General features: G+C 43.2%; 1 protein-coding gene across 2 annotated transcripts in view; it reads left to right on the forward strand.

The window, feature by feature from the left end:
* Window positions 1-12,398, forward strand: part of LOC115091544 — a 91,406-nt gene that overhangs the window by 1,113 nt on the left and 77,895 nt on the right. The gene's annotated exons all lie outside the window — the stretch shown is intronic.

Consider the following 12,398-nt stretch of genomic DNA (forward strand, 5'->3'; position numbering starts at 1 on the left):
CGTCCCAGGCGCTGTCTCTAGATCCCTGTTCCCTCTGCTTGCTTTGTGGACACTTATCACTTATTCTGGTCCCACATCTCAAAAAGATATAGTTGCAATGGAGAAGGTACAGAGAAGGGCAACCAAAATGATAAAAGGGATGGAACAGCTCCCCTATGAGGAAAGACTGAAGAGGTTAGGACTTTTCAGCTTGGAGAAGAGACAGCTGAGGGGGATATGATAGAGATCTTGAACGAATAGATGTGAATCGGTTATTTACACTTTCGGATAATAGAAGGACCAGGGGCATTCCATGAAGTTAGCAAGTAGCACAGTTAAGACTAATTGAAGAAAATTATTTTTCACTCAATGCACAATTAAGCTCTAAAATTTGCTGCCAGAGGATGTGGTTAGTGCAGTTAGTGTAGCTGGGTTTAAAAAAGGTTTGGATAAGTTCTTGGAGAAGTCCATTAACAGCAATTAATCAAGTTTACTTAGGGAATAGCCACTGCTATTAATTGCATCAGTAGCATGGGATCTTCTTGGTGTTTGGGTACTTGCCAGGTTCTTGTGGCCTGGTTTGACCTCTGTTGGAAACAGGATGCTGGGCTTGATGGACCCTTGGTCTGACCCAGCATAGCAATTTCTTATGTTCTTATGTACCTCCTGACTGCACTTTTCACCTCTCCACATAATCTCTTTCTTAGGATTATATATACTGCTGCAAAATGGCCATAATGCAATGTGACAGCGCTGAGGTCAGCCGGCCTCCATTCTTGCTTTCCGGCTACTCAGACATGGAGCCTTTTGTGTGAATGGGGTAAAGGTAAACGTTTTGACTCGTCGCCTGCCTGCCTGTAGGGTGACTGTGCATGCCCTCTGCGTGCATCCAGTCTCTGTGCGCATTTGGATCCCTCCCAGCACCACTACCACTGTTTTTTTTTTATCCAGCCAAACATGTAGTGCAGTGCAGGTTTTCGACCCAGCTTTTGCCATAATGTTTTGGTTCTGCAACTGTCCTTTAGTTTAAGAAGCTATGCAGTTAAATAAAGAGGTTGAAATGAACGGCCTTCCCAACGGCAATGTTTGGCAGGGACACCCCACATTCCCAACCTGGAGCCTTTTTGAACTTGCTTTCTTTTCCCCGTCGCAGACCACCGCTTGGCTCGACTTTTTTTTTTTTTTTACCAGAAAATTACCACTGAGCCTCCCTCTGTGCTAAATCTATCAGAACTGTCTTGAGGCCTGCAAGAAAATGAGAATGCTCTCCAGCTGTGATGAAACACCTGCCCTCTCCCAGAAGCCAGCCCCATCATTTTGACAGCCTGTCCAGACCTAGCGGACCCAGCTAATAATTTAAAAGAATAATAGGCATGACCCTTAGTGACCCTGCAGCTCTTCCTGCACCTCTCTCACCGCGCTGCGGTTCCATAGGAGCCTTCCCTTTTGTGGATCTTCCATTTGCCCTCTGGCAAAAAAAACCAACTCCTGTCTAAAGAGAAACTGTGCCCAGTACATTAATTAAATCATTGTAACTGCCCGCTACGTCTCCTCGTGGGCTCTCAGCTCTCTCTCGCGCAGGAGAGGGCTAGCAGAACTGGGAAGGAATGAAAGGGAATATTTTACATGGTCTCCAAGTAACTTCCAGGTATGCAATGACAGAGAGACTATACCGAGTCATTGTAACCGATGAACATTTTTAGGAATGTTTCGCCTGCAATCGCTAAGCAATTAGAGAAGGGTTTTCTCTAAGCGAAGCTAAAGAAGCGATCCAGCCTCTGGGACTGTCATGTGTATCTGTCTGTTGAACCAAAAAGAGTTCTGTTAGCAAGAAATTAGGATTCTTGGCGGGCCGGGATACGTTCGGCTAGACTGACATAAGAATTATTCAAAGGCATTCTGGTATATGGGATTCGAGACGCCAGGAGTCTTTCTTTAATTCAGATGAAGAAGAAAAACAAAAGCACAATCTACACATTTATCGTTGTTGGTGAAGTAATTTGTGAATATGTGGATAGAATTGTTTTGCAGTCCTTCGATTTCTTTGTCATCGAACAGAGGACACAGTTTTAACTTTAACCAGAGGTTAAATGACTGGGCCGTGAGAGGTAATTCCCCCTCCTTCCATACGCACGGACTAGAGCCCTTTCTTGACAGAGGGACAGTATTGTGTAGTGGTGAGAGCACAGAGAGCTGCTGATCTTTGGCAGATTAGGGGGTCCATTGTTTTGGGGGTTTTTTTCTCTGAGCAGACTAATCCAGTCGCAGGGCCAGTGTTTCCATTCAGCAAACTAGGCGGTCGCCTAGAGTGCCAGGATTTTGGGGGCCACAGAATCCTGCCAGTGTGAAGTCTAGAGGGGGTGCTGTGCCAGGATCAGTACTGCCAAAGAAGGGAGCGCAGTCTTGGATCCTCCACTGTGGCCAGGAGGGAATGCTGGGCTGGAGCGGCTGCAAATAGATAAGTTGTGGGAGGGGGGGGGGGGCGGGCAGGGGAGGATGATTAACCGAAGGCTCTTTCCAGTTGTGGTTTTACACCATTGCATTCATAGGGTCACAGGCCTGCTTTTCATAAAGAAATCAGAGCAACAAGTTCATAGATACAAAGCTGGCAAAGTACTTTGACTTTGCCAGCTTGTCCAGTAAAAATAGTCAGGCCAGTTTTTCATTCCTGTCAACTGAAATGATCAAGGATCCAGTGGCCATCTTGGAAAGTCAAGGTTTTTATTTCTCCACATTTTCTTTGGTTATTTTTGCACTTTTAAGCCTAGTTCCCTATAGGGAAACTGACCTTATTAAACCATCACATCTGTGTCTACCTGTCGTTCCCCCACTGTAAGTGTGTTTTTTTTTTCCTATTGACGTTTGAGCCACTCATCCAATTTTATTACAAAGTCTGCCCCAGATAGTAGAGTACCTAGTGACCTCCAGCTCCCATGTGAACTTGATGTCCCTGACACTTAAGAATCCCTGATTCCTTGGATTTAGTGCTGCTTATCTTGGCTCTGAGAGAATCAGAGCCTTCAGCAGTACAAGTAGAAAAAGAACAACATAGTAACACAGCAGAGGATGCCAGACAAAGACCAGCTGGCCCATCCGGTCTGCCCAATTACTCTCGTTCACACTACGAGGAGATAACCCAGCAGCCAGACAGACAAGCGTTCCCATTTGTGAGTTCATCATCCTTATCTAGGACAATTTTTGTCACATAAGAACATAAGAAATTGCCATGTTAGGTCAGACCAAGGGTCCATCAAGCCCAGCATCCTGTTTCCAACAGAGGCCAAAACCAGGCCACAAGAAACTGGCAATTACCCAAACACTAAGAAGATCCCATGCTACTGATGCAGTTAATAGCAGTGGCTATTCCCTAAGTAAAATTGATTAATAGCCATTAATGGACTTCTCCTCCAAGAACTTATCCAAACCTTTTTTGAACCCAGCTACACTAACTGCACTAACCACATCCTCTGGCAACAAATTCCAGAGCTTTATTATGCGTTGAGTGAAAAAGAATTTTCTCCGATTAGTCTTAAATGTGCTACTTGCTAACTTCATGGAGTGCCCCCTAGTCCTTCTATTATTTGAAAGTGTAAATAACCGAGTCACATCTACTCGTTCAAGACCTCTCATGATCTTAAAGACCTCTATCATATCCCCCCTCAGCCGTCTCTTCTCCAAGCTGAAAAGTCCTAACCTCTTTAGTTTTTCCTCATAGGGGAGCTGTTCCATTCCCCTTATCATTTTGGTAGCCCTTCTCTGCACCTTCTCCATCACAATTATATCTTTTTTGAGATGTGACAACCAGAATTGTACACAGTATTCAAGGTGCGGACTCACCATGGAGCGATACAGAGGCATTATGACATTTTCTGTTCTATTAACCATTCTCTTCCTAATAATTCCTAACATTCTATTTGCTTTTTTGACTGCTGCAGCACACTGAGCCGACAATTTTAAAGTATTATCCACTATGATGCCTAGATCTTTTTCCTGGGTGCTAGCTCCTAATATGGAACCTAACATCGTGTAACTACAGCAAGGGTTATTTTTCCCTATATGCAACACCTTGCACTGGTCCACATTAAATTTCATCTGCAATTTGGATGCCCAATCTTCCAGTCTTGGAGGGTCCTCCTGTAATGTATCACAGTCTGCTTGTGATTTAACTACTCTGAATAATTTTGTATCATCCGCAAATTTGATAACCTCACTTGTCGTATTCCTTTCCAGATCATTTATATATATATATTGAAAAGCACCGGTCCAAGTACAGACCCCTGAGGCATTCCACTGAGAAAATTGACCATTTAATCCTACTCTTTGTTTCCTGTCTTTTAACCAGTTTGTAATCCACGAAAGGACATCGCCTCCTATCCCATGACTTTTTAGTTTTCGTAGAAGCCACTCATGAGGGACTTTGTCAAACGCCTTCTGAAAATCCAAATACACTACATCTACCGGTTCACCTTTATCCACATGTTTATTAACTCCTTCAAAAAAATGAAGCAGATTTGTTAGGCAAGACTTCCCTTGGGTAAATCCATGTTGACTGTGTCCCATTAAATCATGTCTTTCTATATGCTTTACGATTTTGATCTTGAGAATAGTTTCCACTATTTTTCCTGGCACTGAAGTCAGGCTCACTGGTCTGTAGTTACCCAGATCGCCCCTGGAGCCTTTTTTAAATATTGGGGTTACATTGGCCACCCTCCAGTCTTCAGGTACAATGGATGATTTTAATGATAGGTTACAAATTTTAACTAATAGATCAGAAATTTCATTTTTGAGTTCCTTCAGAACCCTAGGATGCATACCATCCGGTCCAAGTGATTTGCACTCTTTAGTTTGTCAATCTGGCCTACTACATCTTCCAGGTTCACAGTGATTTCGTTCAGTTCGTCTAACTCATCACCCCTGAAACTGGTATCTCCCCAACATCCTCATTAGTAAACACGGAGGCAAAGAATTAATTTAGTCTTTCTGCAATGGCCTTATCTTCCCTAAGAGCCCCTTTAACCCTTCTGTCATCTAATGGTCCAACCGACTCCCTCACAGGTTTCTTGCTTTGGATATATTTTAAAAAGTTTTTATTATGAGTTTTTGCCTCTATGGCCAACTTCATTTCAAATTCTCTCTTCGCCTGTCTTATCAATGTTTTACACTTACCTTGACAGTGCTTATGTTTTATCCTATTTTCTTCAGATGGATTCTTCTTCCAATTTTTGAAGGATGTTTTTTTGGCTAAAATAGCCTCTTTTACCTCACCTTTTAACCATGACTGTAATCGTTTTGCCTTCCTTCCACTTTTCTTAATGCGCGGAATACATATGGACTGCGCCTCTAAGATTGTATTTTTAAACAATGTCCAAGCCTGTTGAACACTTTTAACCTTTGCAGCTGCCCCTTTCAGTTTTTTTCTAACTATTTTCCTCATTTTATCAAAGTTTCCCTTTTGAAAGTCTAGTGTTAGAGCTGCAGATTTACTTATTGTCCCCCTTCCAGTTATTAGTTTAAATTTTATCATGTTATGATCACTGTTGCCAAGTGACCCCACCACCATTACTTCTCTCACCAAATCTTGCGTTCCACTAAGAATTAAATCTAAAATAGCTCCCTCTCTTGTTGGTTCCTGAACCAATTGCTCCATGAAGCAATCTTTTATTACATCTAGGAACTTTATGTCTCTAGCAAGTCCTGATGTTACATTTATCCAGTCAATATTGGAGTAATTGAAATCTCCCATTATTATTGCACTGCCAAATTGGTTTGCTTCCTTGATTTCTCTTAGCATTTCATCATCTGTCTGACCATTTTGTCCAGGTGGATGGTAGTAAACTCCTATCACTATATTCTTACCCAACATACATGGAATTTCTACCCATATAGATTCTACTGAGCATTTAGTCTCTTGTATGATCTTTATCCTGTTGGACTCTATACCCTCCCGGACATAAAGTGCCACACCCCCAGCAAGTTGATCCTCCCTATCATTGCGATATAATTTGTACCCTGATATAGCACATTCCCATTGGTTATCCTCCTTCCACCAAGTCTCTGTGATGCCAATTATGTCAGTCTCATCATTTGCTGCTATACACTCTAACTCTCCCATCTTACTTCTTAGACTTCTGGCATTGGCATACAGACATTTCAAAGTGTGTTTTTTGCTTGTTTTAACAACCTGCTTTTCAGTTGTTTGGGATAATTCGGAAATCATTAGCTTTGGTGATTTTTTTACATATAGGCATATGAACTATGTTTGCTTTTAATGGAACCTCTCTGTTGAGATGCCCTAACTCTCCTGTTTCATTAGTATCCTTCAAGGATACATTTCTCCGAACCATGCACTGCTGAGTGACTGTCGACTTTCCCCCTTGTTCTAGTTTAAAAGCTGCTCTATCTCCTTTTTGAAAGTTAGTGCCAGCAGCTTGGTTCCACTCTGGTTAAGGTGGAGCCCATCCTTTCGGAAAAGTCTCTCCTTTCCCCAAAATTTTCCCCAGTTCCTTACAAAGCTGAATCCCTCTTCCCTCCACCATTATCTCATCCACGCATTGAAACTCTGGAGCTCTGCCTGCCTCTGGGGACCTGCATGTGGAACAGGAAGCATTTCAGAGAATGCCACCATGGAGGTTCTGGATTTCAGCTTCCTACCTAAAATCCTAAATTTGGCTTCCAGAACCTCCCTCCCACATTTTCCTATGTCGTTGGTGCCCACATGTACCACGACAGCTGGCTCCTCCCCAGCACTGTCTATAATCCTATTTAGGTGACGTGTGAAGTCTGCCACCTTCGCACCAGGCAAGCAAGTTAGCAGGCGGTCCTCACGTTCACCAGCCACCCTGCTATCTACATTTCTAATAATTGAATCACCAACTATGATGGCCGGCCTAACCCTTCCCTCCTGGGCAGTAGCCCTGGGAGATTTGTCCTCCGTGCGAGAGGACAATACATCACCTGGAGAGCAGGTCCTTGCTACAGGATCACTTCCTGCTACACCAGGGTGATGTTCTCCTACTGGAAGACCTTTCTGATCCAAGGCAGCACTGGGGCTGACAGAATGGATTTGGGACTTGGCTACTATGTCCCTGAAGGTCTCGTCAATGTACCTCTCTGTCTCCCTCAGCTCCTCCAAGTCTGCTACTCTAGCCTCCAGAGATCAGACTTGTTCCCTGAGAGCCAGGAGCTCTTTGCACCGAGTGCATACATACAATCTCTCTCTGGTTGGTAAAAAATCATACATGTGACACTCAATGCAAAAGACTGGAAAGCCCCCCTCTTGCTGCTGGACTGCACGTTCTTCCTTTGTGTTCAACCATCTTAGGCAAATGAGCGTATAAGATCTTTGTATGAATGAAGGGAGCTGGGCTTTTTTTTTTTTTGGTGGGACAGAAAGTGAATGGACGGGGAGGGGGTGGAAGCTCAGTAATTGTTCACACAAGGCAGCAAAAAACTAGCACCATCCCTGGTTCAGGCCTTACACTGGACTGCTGATCCTGTTCTGGTGTAGCTCTGTTAAGTGTATCACTAATATACACTTTATAAACCACATCAAGATTGTAATGCTGCAATGTAAGCAGATTGTTCTGAAGTTACTTGGGAGCACCCGCTATGCGCTTCTTGAAGAAGGCTATTGAAGAAGGCGCTTTAACAGCTTATGGTCAACTTTTGCTGTAATTACATCATGGCCATAGAGATAATGATGAAAATGTTGGCAGGTAAACACAATGCTAAAACATTCTCTGGCCCTACTGGCCGCGAGCTAGTACCCTGGGAATGAAAAAAGAATGTGACTTATGTGTTCAAAGGTAATTTGTCAGCATGGGGAGATTAATGAGAGTTCAGAGTAGCGGTGGATTCCCGAGGACAACCGGCCCGGGTATTCGCCACCCAGGCCGGCCCAGGACACGTCATGTGATCTGCCAAGCGTGGCTCTGTCACGGCTGCGCACGGCAGACCACATGACTGGAGCGACCGGCCTGCTGGGGGATGCCCGATCCCCCGATAGGCCAATCCGCCCCTGGTTCAGAGGTGTTATGGAGGGTTGTGCTAAGCTTTTACAAGGGGAATTTGCTGGAATAGGAAGTTCAACAGGAGGATAAGGGTTGTGATGGCCATTTTGTTTTGAGGGACAAAGTGGACCTTCCCTTAAATGGGAATGTACAAATCTGGGAGTATAAAATATGCTTCCCACGAGACATGGGAGGAGTTGTGTGGAGTTTGGAGGAGATTGAAGCTAGAAGGAGAATCCTAACCAATGTGTCTACTGGATGAATTTTGGTGTTTTCAGTTGCAGATCTGTGGACATGCTAAGAGGAGTAGGGTGCTTTCACAAGCTTTCAGTGGAAGTTTGGAGAAGTTGGAAAGTTATGAAAACTGGAGTCTGGAGAAAGTAAGAAGGAATTGTGTTGGAAGCCTGCAGGACCAGAAGGGAGTACTATGTAGAGATGTGCATTCGTTTTTGCCAAATTGGAAAATTTCAACAAAATTGTCCAATTTGGCATGTTTCGGGGAGCCCGAAAAACGATCGGGATTTTCCCGATTTTCGCGAAAATTCATTTTTCGGATTAGTACGCACTAACAAAAAGTAACAAAATCTAACGATTTTTGTTAGTGTGCACTACTGGGAGTTAGCGCGCACTAACTCAAAAAACGATTTTTCGCGAAAAAAGACCCAAACCTCAAAAAAGACATTTCCTGCGGCGGCCGAAAAATGAAGAACGACAAGATCACAAAAACAATTCACATCTCTATGCCTGTTAGGAACTTCAATGCAGGCCTGAGGAAACGATGTCTGCCTAAGAACAGGGGATGAGTTGTCCTAGAGCCATGTCTAAGCTTTATAAGTAACTGGAATTATTGAAGAGAGAATTTGTGTTTATTCCTGGGAATGCAGAGGACTTGGGAGGATGAAGAAAAGAAGATTTTGATGGCTGTCGGAGATTTAGAGGGGCACAGGGAGGCTCCGGCTGGGCCTAGCTCCTGAGGCTTGTCTTGGGGCAGGGGCAGGGTTAGAAGAAGGAGAGGGGCGTTTCAATTTTTGTTTTGTTTGGGGGGGGGGGGGGGGATGTCATTGGGGGGGTTTTCAGTTTGGTAATTGAACCAAACCAAAAAATACTTAAACAAACCAGAAAAAGAAAGAACCAAAATAAAAGTCTTGGGCCTGCACATCCCTAAATACCATTAACCTTCATAAGTTGTGAGAAGAATTTGTAAAACTGGGAGACTGGGCATGAAAATAGCAGACGACATTTAATGTAGACAAGTGTTCAGTGATGCACTTAAGGAAGAGTAACCCAAATTATAGCTACACAATGCAAGGTTCCACATTAGGAGTCACCACTCAGGATAAAGGATCTAGGTGTCATCGTTGAAAATACATTGAAATCTTCTACTCAGTGTAAAGCAGCAGCCAAGAAAGCAACTAGAATGCTAGGGATTATTAGGAAAGGAATGGAGAATAAAACAGAGATCATGTTGCCTCTGTGCCTCCCTGGTGCGACCTAATATTGAGTGTTGAGTGCAGTTCTGGTCATCACATCTCAAAAAAGAAATAGCAGAATCAGAAAAGGTACTGGGAAGGGCGACCAAAATGATAAAGGGGATGGAACGATTCCCCTATGAGGAAAGGCTAAAGAGGTTAGGATTCTTCAGCTTGGAGAAGAGATAGCTGAGGGGAGATATGATCGAGGTCTGTAAAATAATGAGTGGAGTGGAACTAGTAAATGTTAAATGTTATGTTATGACCCTTCCACAGTTAATTGTCACCCCTGTTCTCTGTATCGCCCCAGAGCGAATGTTGCAGTTACATTGTAAACCGATGTGATTTGTATACTATTACAGGAACGACGGTATATAAAAGTTAAAAATAAATAAATAATCAGTTGTTTACTCTTTCAAAAAGTACAAAGACCAGGGGACACACAATTAAGTTACTGGTTAATACATTTAAAACTAATAAGAGAAAATATTTTTTTACTCAATGCATAATTAAGCTCGGGAATTAATTGCCAGAGGATGTGGTGAAAGCTATTAGTGTAGCTGCATTTAAGAAAGTTTTGGACAAGTTCCTGGAGGAAAAGTCCATAAACCATTATTAAAGTGGAGTTGCAGAAATCCACTGCTTATCTCTGAGATAAGCAGCTTGGAATCTTCTCTACCTCTGGGATCCTGATGATGGACCTTTGGTCTGACCCAGCGTGGCAAGTCTTTTGTTCTTATAGTTTCAGATGGCAGAATGCTGTTAGCAGCTGCCATGATACAGAATACTCTTGTGCTTCGGTGTCCATAGAAGGGCACATGCAAGCCTAAGCCAGTCAATATCACTACAAGCTTTGCCTTCTGTTCAAAGTTCCTAAGCCCACTGGACTCTGCAAACTCTCTACTTCAGATGCAGGGAAGCAATACTTCTGACATGTTTCATATGTAGAAATAAAAACAAAGTGAATAGGTGTCATGTTGTATTACCAGGCAAGTTAAAGGTTAAAGTAATAATAGAGATAGTAAGTAAAAAACAGTGAAATATATTAACCAATCTCTAGGTGGCTTCAATCTATAAGTTGACATTAGTCACAGTGTTTTCCCTTAGACAGAGAATTCGAAAAAAGCCTTAGTAAATCAGTTCTTTAATACCAAAGGACATGATAGAGGGCAAAAGATGTTATTTACAAAAATGTTTAAACCACTTGTCTGACCCTCAAAAGTTGTCCAAAGCAGTGAATGTTGAGTGGTCTGCCTCAAGGGAAAAAGCCCTGGCTGCATAGTAAAACAGCAAACAAGTCTTAAATATATTTATCATTTTACAGTGCTACTGGATGTATACAGCAGTGTACAATGGTGATAAGCATTCTGGTAAGATAAATTCCATCCCCGGAGAACTTATAGTCCAAGTGGGTACCCAAGGCAGTGGGAGATAAAGTGACTTGCTCAGGCTCAGAAGGAGCATTGGTAGGAGAATCGGGATTTGAACCCCAGCTTCCTTGATTTTCAATCTATTGCTCGAACCTCTTTTTGATATCATCCCACATAGGAAGCTCATGAATAAAATGAGCCCCAAGGTGGTGGATGGGATTAGAACTTGGTTAAAGGACAGAGGGTGGTGGTAAGGGGCAGAACTGCTATTTAGGGGCAGAATATGGCATGCTGCCACCTGATTATTATAATAAAATAATACTGGCAAAAGGATGGAAATGAAGCCCTGGGGTAACATGTGGTAACTTTTCTGTATGGGGGTAATCTCTACGGAGCGGCAGTTACACCCCTAAACACCTTGCTGGTCAGATTGGATGAACTATTTGGGTCTTTATCTGCTGTCATTTACTGTGTTACTGTGCTTGATCTCTTGGACTCTGATGCAGACTCAGGAGGCTTATGGCACAAAGCTGATATATAGCAGGCACTGAAAACATGCTCCAGTTGTGCATGGCCTTCCTTTCCGAAGGGTCACATGGGGAGATGTGCCGCTCATCTTTTGAACTTCTAAATGCTGCACAAAATTGAAAGAGAATAGTGTGAGGCCAGCCTGGTGGCTAGTGGCAGGGCTGCTTGCTGCCATGCAGATGGTCCTTGGCTGGATCCTTGAGTAGGAGCTTTCACAGCCCGGGTAGGTTGGGGATGAGGATGCTGCAAAAGCAGCATTCACGGCCCCTGGATGGGCGGGGTGGGGGAGGAGATTCAGGGAGTCATGGTCATTGTTAAAGGCCAGATTTAGAGCCCCCATGGTACAGGGTTTCCGGACAAAGCCCTTGTGCATGTCTTCTGGCCGCGGGACCGCTGCAATGACCAAATTAGGAACACTGCAAGAGCCTAGTAAAGCAGGGGGAAAATCCCAGAGTATTTGTGAATGAAGGCTCATGATGCCAGAATCCCAGCACTGGTTCCACTTGAACTGGAAGAAAAAGGAGGAACCAATGGGCCAAAATATATTAGGAAGGGTATAGTGTGATGCCCTTTTTCATGTATGTTAATCAACATTTTACAAACTCTCAGTACAACAGGTGACAGCTCCTTAGCCCCAAAAGTCTTAAATTATTACTTCAGATCAAAATACTACAACCCAGAGTGCAATAATGAATCCCACCCATTATCCACATATTAAGAGAGAGAGATGGGTTTTCGATGATCACATAAGTGTGATCCAGAAAAATCATAATGAATTGTACAAAGTCCCTACAACTATTACTACTACATACTTCTATGGTGCTATTAGACGTCCATAGCACTGTACAGGTGTACATAAGAGACAGTCTCTGTTCTGTGGAGCTTACAATCTATTTAACACTGACGAGATAAATGAATGGGAGTAGTCTGCAAGAAAGCAAGGGCTGTGAGAAAAAAGTCCTTTTGAGGACCTTTGAAAAGAACATAACATATGAGACTGGGTGAAGTGTGATAGAATTTTTCTTCTTCTCTGGTAGTGTGAC

This window comes from Rhinatrema bivittatum, chromosome 1 (assembly GCF_901001135.1).
Source record: "Rhinatrema bivittatum chromosome 1, aRhiBiv1.1, whole genome shotgun sequence".
Taxonomy (NCBI): Eukaryota; Metazoa; Chordata; class Amphibia; order Gymnophiona; family Rhinatrematidae; genus Rhinatrema; species Rhinatrema bivittatum.